This window comes from Scatophagus argus, chromosome 3, assembly GCF_020382885.2.
Source record: "Scatophagus argus isolate fScaArg1 chromosome 3, fScaArg1.pri, whole genome shotgun sequence".
In the NCBI taxonomy this organism is placed as follows: domain Eukaryota; kingdom Metazoa; phylum Chordata; class Actinopteri; family Scatophagidae; genus Scatophagus; species Scatophagus argus.
This window is the reverse complement of record NC_058495.1, coordinates 829000-840105: the sequence shown is the minus strand read 5'-3', so window position 1 is coordinate 840105 and position 11106 is coordinate 829000.

Genomic DNA, 11106 nt, shown 5'->3' with positions numbered 1-11106 from the left:
TGTTCAGCGCACGCTTTGAGGACCCGACCGCTAATGCCGTCAGGCCCTGCTGCTTTCCTGGTGTTTACACTTCTAAACATCCTCCTCACCTCCAGCTCCGTCACAGTGAGCGTCACCTCTCCGCCGGCTGGGAGCACAGCTTCTAGCCTGCTGTCCGACTCGAAGCGTGCAAAGAAGTTGTTGAGCTCATCAGCCAGAGAAGCATCGACTCTCATCGCGGGTGGATGTGTAGCTTTGTAGTCTGTGATAGTGCGTAGTTCCGGCCACGCCGCCCTGGAGTTGCTACCCTCCATCTGCAGCTCCAGTCTTGAGGCGTAGCGGCATTTAGCCTCCTTCACCGTCCTACGGACAGCGTAGGTGGCTGCCCTGTAGAGTGTCGTGTCACCGGTGGCGAGTCCCGAGTTGTAGGCAGCGGTGTGGGCTCTCAGCGCGTCGCGGACAGTTTTGTCCACCCACGGCTTCTGGTTGGGAAAAGTTCTGATGGTGGCTGTTGGTGTTATGTCTTCCACCATTTTCCCGATAAATCCCACAACCGCTTCCGTGAACTTGTTGATGTCACCACCCGAGCTGCACCAAAACATCTCCCAGTCTGCTGAATCCAGTGCGCCCCGCAGAGTGGCCTCTGATTGGTCAGTCCACCGTGCTACTTCTCTGACTGCAGGAGATTCCTGCTTCAGCCGATGTTTATATTTCGGCATGAGAAGGACTGCACTGTGGTCCGAAAGGCCAAACGGAGGCAGGGACTTGGCCTTGTAACCACCCTTGAAAGGAGAGTAACAGTGGTCCAGAGTACTCTCTCCTCTGGTGGGGCAGTCGATGTGTTGTTTAAACTCCGGTATCACCTTCCTCAGGTTAGCACAGTTAAAGTCCCCGGCCACGATGAGGGCTGCATCAGGCTGGTTAGCTTGATAGGTGGCTATAGCCTCATGTAGCTCGGTGAGAGCAGTGTCCGTGTTCATCTGAGGTGGGATGTAAACAGCGCTGATGATGACCGAAGTAAACTCGCGGGGCAGGCAGAAGGGACGGCACTGGATGGTTAGGAGCTCCAGGTCAGGGGAGCATGACTGTTTGAGAGACACAACCTTTCTGTTGTCACACCAGTTGTTGTTCACCATCAGACACACACCACCTCCCCTTGATTTACCAGACTCACCCGTCCTGTCCTTGCGGTGAACTGAGAAGAACTCCGCTGGTTGAACGGCGTGGTCCGGAGTCAGGGGGGTCAGCCATGTCTCAGTGAGGCAGATGACGTTACAGTCCCATATATCCCTCTGGAACTTTATTCTGGCCCTGAGTTCATCGAGCTTGTTTTCCAGTGACTGGACATTGGCGAGTAGGATGCTGGGCAGAGGTGAATGGTGTGCTCTGCGTCTCAGTCTGTTCCTAACGCCGGCTCGTTTCCCTCGGGGCCTTCTCCGTGACCTGCGGCCTGAGCGTCCATTGTTGTTGTTGTTGTTGTAGCCTGCCCGTAGGATGTCGACAGGCCAAGTCCGGGATTAAGTTGATAGGAGAACAATTTGAGTACTGTGCTCCAAGGTTAATTAGGGTCTGTCTGTCGTATGTGTTACGACCTACAACGGGATGGCTTAACAAGTTAAAAATTACACTAAAAACGACTATATACAAACAAATCTTGGGAGCAGGTACGACAGCGGCCGACCTCACCAGCGCTATCTTGGAACAGATAATTAATCATGTGTTAATTTTTCATTAATGTGTTATTGTTTCCAGATTAATCGCATGCATTAATTTTGACAGCCCTAGTTTTTTTTTTTTTATTTATTTATCTTTTTTTCTCGACAGGACTTCCTGTTGCGGTAAGCGTCCTACGTCACTTCCTGTTGTTGTGTGTTAGTGGTGGTACGAGCAGCTCCGTCTGCGCTTTAATTAAAGATCGCTTAAGTTGTTCTAATATTCGCTGTAGCGAGTAATTTCACACTGTTACCTTGATCGTCTGTTCTAGTCATAGACTTCATCACTCACTTTATTAATTTGATGCTAATCTTATAACCGATTAGCATTTGCCAAATTCCGCTAAGCTAGCTTAGCCTGTTCATTAGCGATGGCTTCTCTGTCTCCCTCTCGCTCTCCTGCTCTCTCCTGCTTGGTGTGTCAAATGTTTAGTTATTCCTCTGCCTCCTTTAGTGAAAGTGGTAAATGTAATAAATGGAGTTTACTTGTAGCGCTGGAGGCGAGGCTTAGTGAATTAGAAGCACGGCTCCGCACCATGGAAACAAAGTCTTTAGCTACTGTTGTTAGTCAGCCCCCATTAGCTGGTGCGGACGGATCTAGTGTAGCTCGTAGCCTGCCCCCGGTAGTTCCCGAGCAGCCGGGAAACCAGGGAGGCTGGGTGACTGTACAGAGGAAGCATAGTCCTAAGCACAAGCCCATGGTTCACCCCCAACCAGTTCACGTTTCCAACAAGTTCTCCCCACTCAGCGACACACCCGCTGAGAAACCAACTCTGGTAATTGGCAGCTCTGTAGTCAGAAACGTGAAGTTAGCGACACCAACGACCATAGTCAAATGCATTCCTGGGGCCAGAGCGGGCGACACTGAATCTTATCTAAAACTGCTGACTAAGGAGAAGTGTAAATACAGTAAAATAGTACATAATAATACATGTCAGCGGTAATGACACTCGACTGCGCCAGTCGGAGGTCACTAAAATTAATGTAGAATCAGTTTGTACATTCGCAAAAACTATGTCGGACTCCGTAGTTTTCTCTGGACCCCTACCCAATCTGACCAGTGATGATATGTATAGCCGCATGTCATCATTCAATCGCTGGTTGACGAGGTGGTGTCCAGCAAACAATGTGGGCTTTGTAGATAATTGGCAGACATTTTGGGGAAGACCTGGTCTCATTAGGAGAGACGACATTCATCCCACTTTGGATGGAGCAGCTCTCATATCTAGAAATCTGACTGACTTTCTTATTAAACCAAAACCCTGACAACCCAGAGTTGAGACCAGGAGGCAGAGTTGCAGTCCTACACGCCTCTCTGCGCTTCCATTACAGTTACCCACCCAATATCCCATAGAGACTGTGTCTGTCCCCGGACCACTTAAATTATTGAACCAAATTCAAAATTTTGGGGGGCTGCCGTGGCCTAGAGGTTGGAGAAACGGCTTGTGATCGGAAGGTCGCTGGTTCGATTCCCCCACCGGAAGGGCAGGAAAAATTTGAGTGTGGTGGAGTGATAATGTCCCCACCCCCCATTAGCCGGCTGATGTGCCCTTGAGCAAGGCACTTAACCCCCAACATGCTCCCCGGGCACCTGATGCAGCCCACTGCTCCTGTGTGTTTCACTGCATGTTGCATGTGTGTGTGTTTCAATCAGTGCTGGGTTAAATGCAGAGAAGTAATTTCCCAGCTTGGGATTAATAAAGTAATTTAAAAAAAAAAGAGGAGTTATACATAAAAATCTAATAAAGATCAACACCAACACCTCCACAGCTACAACAAATAGGAGAATTAAATGTGGACTGTTAAATATTAGATCTCTCTCATCTAAAGCTGTACTAGTGAATGAGTTAATATTGGACAATAATACAGATTTATTTTGCTTAACCGAAACCTGGCTTCGGCCAGAAGAATATGCCAGTTTAAATGAATCCACTCCCCAAAGTCATATTAATACCCACATTCCTCGAGACACCGGCCGAGGAGGTGGAGTTGCCGCCATTTTCGACCCAAACCTATCATTTAGTCCAAAGCCCAAAGTCAACTACCATTCATTCGAAAGCCTTATTCTTAGTCTCTCACACCCTACCTGGAAAGCAATACAACCAATTTTTATTGTTGTAGTGTACCGCGATCCTGGCCCATACACTGAATTTTATCGAGTCTGGTCCTTATCGAGTCTGGTCCTTAAAACTAAGAAAGTTATTATTATGGGTGATTTCAACATCCACGTGGACGATAGTAATGATAGGCTTCGCGCAGCATTTGTCTCTCTCTTAGATTCAATCGGCTTCTGTCAGTGTGTACATGAACCCACTCATTGCTTCAATCACACTCTTGACCTTGTTTTTACATATGGTATAGATGTAGAACATTTAACTGTCTCTGAACAAAATCCTCTTCTGTCTGACCATTGTTTAATAACTTTTGAGTTTATACTATTTGACTTCATACCACCAAGAAAAAACTCCTACACTAGATACCTGTCTGATAGTGCTGTGGCTAAATTTAAAGAAACAGTTCTATTGTCATTAACTTCAGTATCATGTCCCCATACGAGTGAACAATACAATAATCCCTCTCAAATCGACCATTTCATGAACAGTGCTGCAAGTTTACTAAGGACGACTTTAGACTCTGTTGCTCCGCTAAAAAAGAAACTCATAAAGCAAAAGAAACTTGCACCCTGGTATAATACAGAGGTTCGCAAATTAAAGCAAAATGTGTAAAAACTTGAGAGGAAATGGCGTTCCTCCAAACTTATTGAATCTCGCTCAATCTGGCAAGACAGTCTTAGATTATATAGGAAGGCCCTACGGACTGCCAGAGCAGCCTATTACTCAAAATTAATTGAGGATAACAAGCATAATCCCAGGTTTCTCTTCAGCACTGTAGCCAGGCTGACAGAGAGCCATAGTGCTATCGAGCCTTGCATCCCTGTGACCCTTAGCAGCAATGACTTTATAACCTTTTTTAACGACAAGATCTTAAATATTAGAGACAAAATTCAGCACCTACTGACCTCAGCTGATACTGATGTAACATCAAACACTAGTGTCTTAGAACCAACAGTAGAAACAGATAATCATCTTGACTGCTTTTCACCTTTTGATCCCCATCAGCTATACTCACTCGTATATTCATCCAAGCCAACAACATGCCTCTTGGACCCCATCCCTACCAACCTTCTCAAAGAAGCTTTACCCTTACTTAGCACCTGTCTATTAGACATGATCAATCTGTCCCTGATAACAGGCTATGTACCCCAGTCCTTTAAAGTAGCTGTAGTCAAACCTCTCCTTAAAAAACACACACTTGATCCAGAGGTTTTAAGCAACTATAGACCAATATCTAACCTTCCATTTCTTTCCAAGATCCTTGAAAGAACAGTCGCCAATCAGTTATATGACTTTCTTCAAAATAATAACTTATTTGAAACTTTTCAATCTGGCTTTAGAGCTCATCATAGCACAGAAACAGCATTGGTCAAAGTCACAAATGACCTCCTCCTGGCATCAGACAAGGGATTTATCTCTGTCCTTGTACTGTTAGACCTTAGTGCAGCATTTGACACCATTGACCACTCTATATTACTGCACAGATTGGAACACCTAATTGGCATCAAAGAAACTGCATTAAGCTGGTTTCAGTCTTATTTATCAGATCGATTTCAATTTGTTCATGTTAATGATACATCGTCCACACTCACAAAGGTTAGTCAGGGAGTTCCCCAAGGTTCTGTCCTTGGGCCAATATTATCCATCCATCCATCCATCTTCTTCCGCTTTATCCGGGACCGGGTCGCGGGGGCAGCAGCTTGAGCAGGGATACCCAGACTTCCCTCTCCCCAGACACTTCCTCCAGCTCTTCCGGGTGGACCCCAAGGCGTTCCCAGGCCAGCTGAGTGACATAGTCCCTCCAGCGTGTCCTGGGTCTTCCTCGGGGCCTCCTCCCGGTGGGGCATGCCCGGAACACCTCCCCAGGAAGGCGTCCTGGGGGCATTCAGAACAAATGCCCGAGCCACCTCAACTGGCTCCTTTCGATGTGGAGGAGCAGCGGCTCTACTCCGAGCTCCTCCCGGGTGACAGAGCTCCTCACCCTATCCCTAAGGGAGCGCCCCGCCACCCTGCGGAGAAAGCTCATTTCAGCCGCTTGTATCCGAGATCTCGTTCTTTCGGTCATGACCCAAAGTTCATGACCATAGTTGAGGGTAGGAACGTAGATTGACTGGTAAATTGAGAGCTTCACCTTGCGGCTCAGCTCTCTCTTCCACGACGGGCCGGTACAATGACCGCATTACTGCTGTCGCTGCACCAATCCGCCTGTCAATCTCACCCTCCCATCTTCCCTCACTCGTGAACAAGACCCCGAGATACTGAAACTCCTCCGCTTGAGGCAGGAACTCTCCTCCAACCTGAAGGGGACAGACCACCTTTTTCCGGTCGAGAACCATGGCCTCGGATTTAGAGGTGCTGATTCTCATCCCAGCTGCTTCGCAATCGGCTGCGAACCTCCCCAGCGCACGCTGAAGGTCCTGGCCTGAAGAAGCCAACAGGACAACATCATCCGCAAAAAGCAGAGATGAAATCCTGTGGTTCCCAAACCAGACACCCTCCGGCCCCTGGCTGCGCCTAGAAATCCTGTCCATAAAAATAATGAACAGGACCGGTGACAAAGGGCAGCCCTGTCGGAGGCCAACATGCACTGGGAACAGGTCCGACTTACTGCCGGCAATGCGGACCAAGCTCCTGCTCCGAGAATACAGAGACCGCACAGCCCTTAGCAAAGGACCCCGGACCCCATACTCCCAGAGCACCTCCCACAGGATGCTACGGGGAACACGGTCGAATGCCTTCTCCAAGTCCACAAAACACATGTGGACCGGTTGGGCAAACTCCCATGAACCCTCAAGCACCCTGCGGAGGGTATAGAGCTGGTCCAGTGTTCCACGACCAGGACGAAAACCGCATTGTTCCTCTTGGATCCGAGGTTCGACTATCGGCCGGATTCTCCTCTCCAGTACCCTGGCATAGACTTTCCCGGGGAGGCTGAGGAGTGTGATCCCTCTGTAATTGGAGCACACCCTCTGGTCCCCCGGGCCAATATTATTCAGCCTGTATATGCTCCCCATTGGTGATATTATTAGGAAACACTCCATACATTTTCATTGTTATGTGGATGACACACAATTGTACTTATCAATGAAACCAGATGAAACAAATCAGCTAGTCAAGCTTCAGGCATGTCTTAAAGACATAAAAACCTGGATGACCAGCAACTTCTTACTTCTAAATTCAGACAAAACTGAAGTTATTGTTCTGGGCCCGAACACCTTAGAAACAAATTATGCAGTGATATTGCATTGATAGATGGCTTAGCCGTGGCCTCAAGCTCCACTGTAAGAAATTTAGGAGTTATCTTTGACCAGGACATGTCCTTTAACTCGCACATAGCAAATATTTCAAAGACTGCATTCTTTCACCTCCGCAATATCGCAAAGATTAGGCACATCCTGAGTCAGAAAGATGCAGAAAAATTAGTCCATGCATTCATTACCTCTAGACTGGATTACTGTAACTCCCTTCTATCAGGCTGCCCAAATAAATTCATAAAGATTCTCCAGCTAATCCAGAACGCTGCAGCACGACTATTGACAAGAACCAGCATGAGAGACCACATTTCTCCTGTTCTGGCTTCTCTACATTGGCTACCTGTAAAATTCAGGATAGATTTTAAAATTCTCCTCCTCACTTATAAAGCCCTGAACGGTCAGGCACCATCCTATCTTAAAGAGTCAATAACCCTATTATCCCACCAGAACTTTGCGTTCCCAAAATGCACGGCTACTTGTGGTTCCTAGAGTCCTCAAAAGTAGATTGGGAACCAGAGCCTTTAGTTATCAAGCTCCTCTACTATAGAACAATCTTCCGGTTTCGGTCTGGGAGGCGGACACCCTCTCTATATTTAAGAGTAGACTGAAAACTTTCATCTTTGATAAAGCTTATAGTTAGGGCTGGCCTAGGCCGGCCCCTAGTTATGCTGCTATAGGCTTAGACTGCCGGGGGCCCTCCCATGACGCACTGAGCTCTTTCTTCCTCTCCCTCTCCTTCTGCACACATTCATGTCCCATTAATGCATATTACTAACTCAACTTCTTCCCTGGAGCCCCTGTGCTTTCTTGTCCCGCAGATTCCTATCGATCATGACTGGACCTCCTGCTGCGGTCCTGCTCAAAACCTACTGCAATTACTACTGTTTAGTCATAATCTGATTTAAATCTGTTACGACTCAGTACAGCTACTACCATTATTGTTACTACTATTGTTGTCAAAATCACCATAATACCTTCTGTATACTTCATTGTCATTATCATTATCTACATTCCGATACTTCTGGTATTATTACTGCTGCTATGCATCTCTGCTTGTGTGCTCCTTCTCTCACACCCCACCCCCTCTGCCTCTCTCTCTCTCTCTCTCTCTCTCTCTCTCTCTCTCTCTCTCTCTCTCTCCCTCCCTCTCTCTCAACCCAACCGGTCAAGGCAGATGGCCGCCCATCTTGAGCCGGGGTCTGCTCCGAGGTTTTTGCCTTCTAAGAGGCAGTTTTCCTCGCCACTGTCGCCAGGTGCTTGCTCAAGGGGGAATGTTGGGCTCTCTCTATTTTACAATTTAATTAAAGAGTTTGGTCTAGACCCGCTCAAATTGGAAAGTGTCATGAGATAACTTTTGTTGTGAATTGGCGCTATATAAATAAACTGAATTGAATTGAATTGAAATACATTGAGCCTAAGAACGATGATGAAAATATGACACAGGGACAGTTGTGGCCTAGACGTTGGAGAAGCCCATCCATCCATTAACCAGCTGATGTGTCCTTGAGCAAGGCACTCAACCCCCAATTTGCTTTCAGGGCACCTGACAATAGTAACCCACTGCTCCTGTGTGTTTCACTGCATGTTGCATGTTGCATGTTGCGTTTGTGTGTTTCAATCAGTGATGGGTTAAAAGCAGAGAAGTAATTTCACGGCTTGGGATTAATAAAATAAATAAAATTAAAAATTTTATTAAATTAAACAGAAATTTTCCTACTTCATTCCTGTGAAAAAAAAAACTATGAATTATGGAAGAATTCAGTCATGTGAAACAGACTCAGATCTTTTTGGTGACATAAGTGATGGATAAAACTTGAAGTCAAACCAGTTCTTCATTAAAAATCTGTATCAAGATGCATTTGAAATTGAAATCCCCTTGGGTCTGCAAAGAAAAAACACAAAGTGGTAAGTGGTCTTTCTGTGGCAAATTTACCTGCTCATGTGTGGTCTAATACTGACCATATGTTCCTTGTCCTATTGCTGATCTCCAAGCTCAAGATAGACAAGACATAAAAGGCATTAAGCTAAACTCTGTTTTCAATACTAAATCTCTTCGTGTTTGCCAGCCTGGTCTTCCACCTTGTTTAGGTCACAGCATATTTCAATTCAATGTCATTTCAATTTTATTTATATAGCACCTTTTACAATCAAAATGCAATCAAATTTACAGAAACCCAGAGCCTGAACCCCCGAGCAAGCAGACAGTGGCAAGGAAAAACAGGAAGAAACCTTGACCAAGATCCGGCTCACAAGGGAGAACCATCCTTCTGATAGTGCCAGGTACAGTAAATGAGGAGAAGAAGAGGTAGACAGGATAGAGAGGATGAAAGAGAGAGAGAGAGAGAGAGAGAAACATACATGCAATAAACATCATATATTGCAAAGGACAAACCTGACAGGTTGTTTCAATTAGAATGCTGAAAAAGTATGTACTGTATTTATTTGTTTTTTAGCTGATATGTTGTTCGAGTTAATTATACTAACACTACATAGAAGAACGACATCGGCAGATGTTGACAGGAGACCCTTGGTTTGTTGGAGGGCCGGATGCAGGTCAACATGTAGATTTGGATGGACAGAGACATGCAGAAAGATACAGAGAGAGAGGGAAGGAGAGACACAAAACTATGAGGAAAACTGGAAACAGAGTTAGTGACGTAAAATAATGGATCATAGGTCGACCTGATGAGAGGATGGGAGAGGAAGAAGAGGAGAGGAGGTGGGGGAACTGCTTAGCGGATCATGTTTGTGTCCCCCAGCAGCATAGCTATGATAGAGATTAAAGACTAAGAATTAGTCAGCCCAATTCTACCTGTAGCTGTATGTCAAGAAGTGACTGTAAAGATACCTATCAGCCCAACACACTTTGTTTGAGGCTAACTATATGCTTTCCTAAAAAGAAAGGTTTTCAGTCTGGTCTTAAAGGTGGAGGTGGTGCCTGCTTCTCGAACCCAGATTGGCAGCTGGTTCCACAGTAGCAGTGGCTGATAGCTAAAGGCTCATCCTCCCATTCTACTTTTATGAATTCTGGGAGGAAGAGCCTTTAGCTATCAGACACCCCTACTGTGGAACCAGTAGGGGTGCTTTAATCCAGATAAAGGCTAGTCCTCTCATTCTACTTTCTGGAAGCTACAAGTAAACCTGCACTCTGTGAGTTGCACTCTGAGTGTTCTTTTGGGAATATATGGGCCTATTACTTCCTGCAGGTAGAGTGGAGCTAGTCCGTTTAGGGCCTTATATGTAGGAGAATTTTATAGTTTATTCTGAAGCTAAGATGGGGGAAATCTGATCCCTTTTGCTGATTCCTGTCAAAACTCTAGCTGCTGCATTCTGGATCAGCTGCAGGCTATTAATGGAGTAATTTGGACATCCTGACATCCTTGTACTGGAGGCCAAAGTAATGCCATCCAGAGAGAGAATATTATCAGCTATTCTAATTCTGAAATGTTTGGGGCCAAAAACAATGACCTCAGTTTTGTCTGAGTTTAATAATAAAAAATTGGAGGTGATCCAGTTCTTTATGTACTTAAGGCATGCCTGAAGTCTGACTAACGGCTTTTTTTCTTCAGGCTTTATGGATACAGTACAGGTGGGTATCGGCATAACAATGCTTATGCCGTGTCTCTGAATAATATTTCCTAGACGGAGAATGTATAAGTTGAACAGGATCGGCCCAAGCACTGAACCCTGTGGAACACCGTGATTAACCCTTGTACATAAAGAGGAAACATCATTAATGTGAACAAAGTGAAATCTGATAAATATGATTTAAACCAGCCTAGTGCTGTCTCATCTGTGTAATAAAATGCTGTGATTTACAGTGTCAAAGACAGCACTGAGATCCAGTAAAACAAGTATAGAGACAAGTCTGCAGTCTGATGCCATGAGGTCATTAGTAACTTTAACCAGTGCTGTTTCTGTCCTGTGATGGACTTTGAAACCAGACTGAAAGGTTGGATATCGGTCTATAGTTTGCTAAGATGTCTGGATCAAGGGAAGGTTTTTTAAGTAAGGGTCTGATGACAGCAGTTTTAAACACCTGTGGTA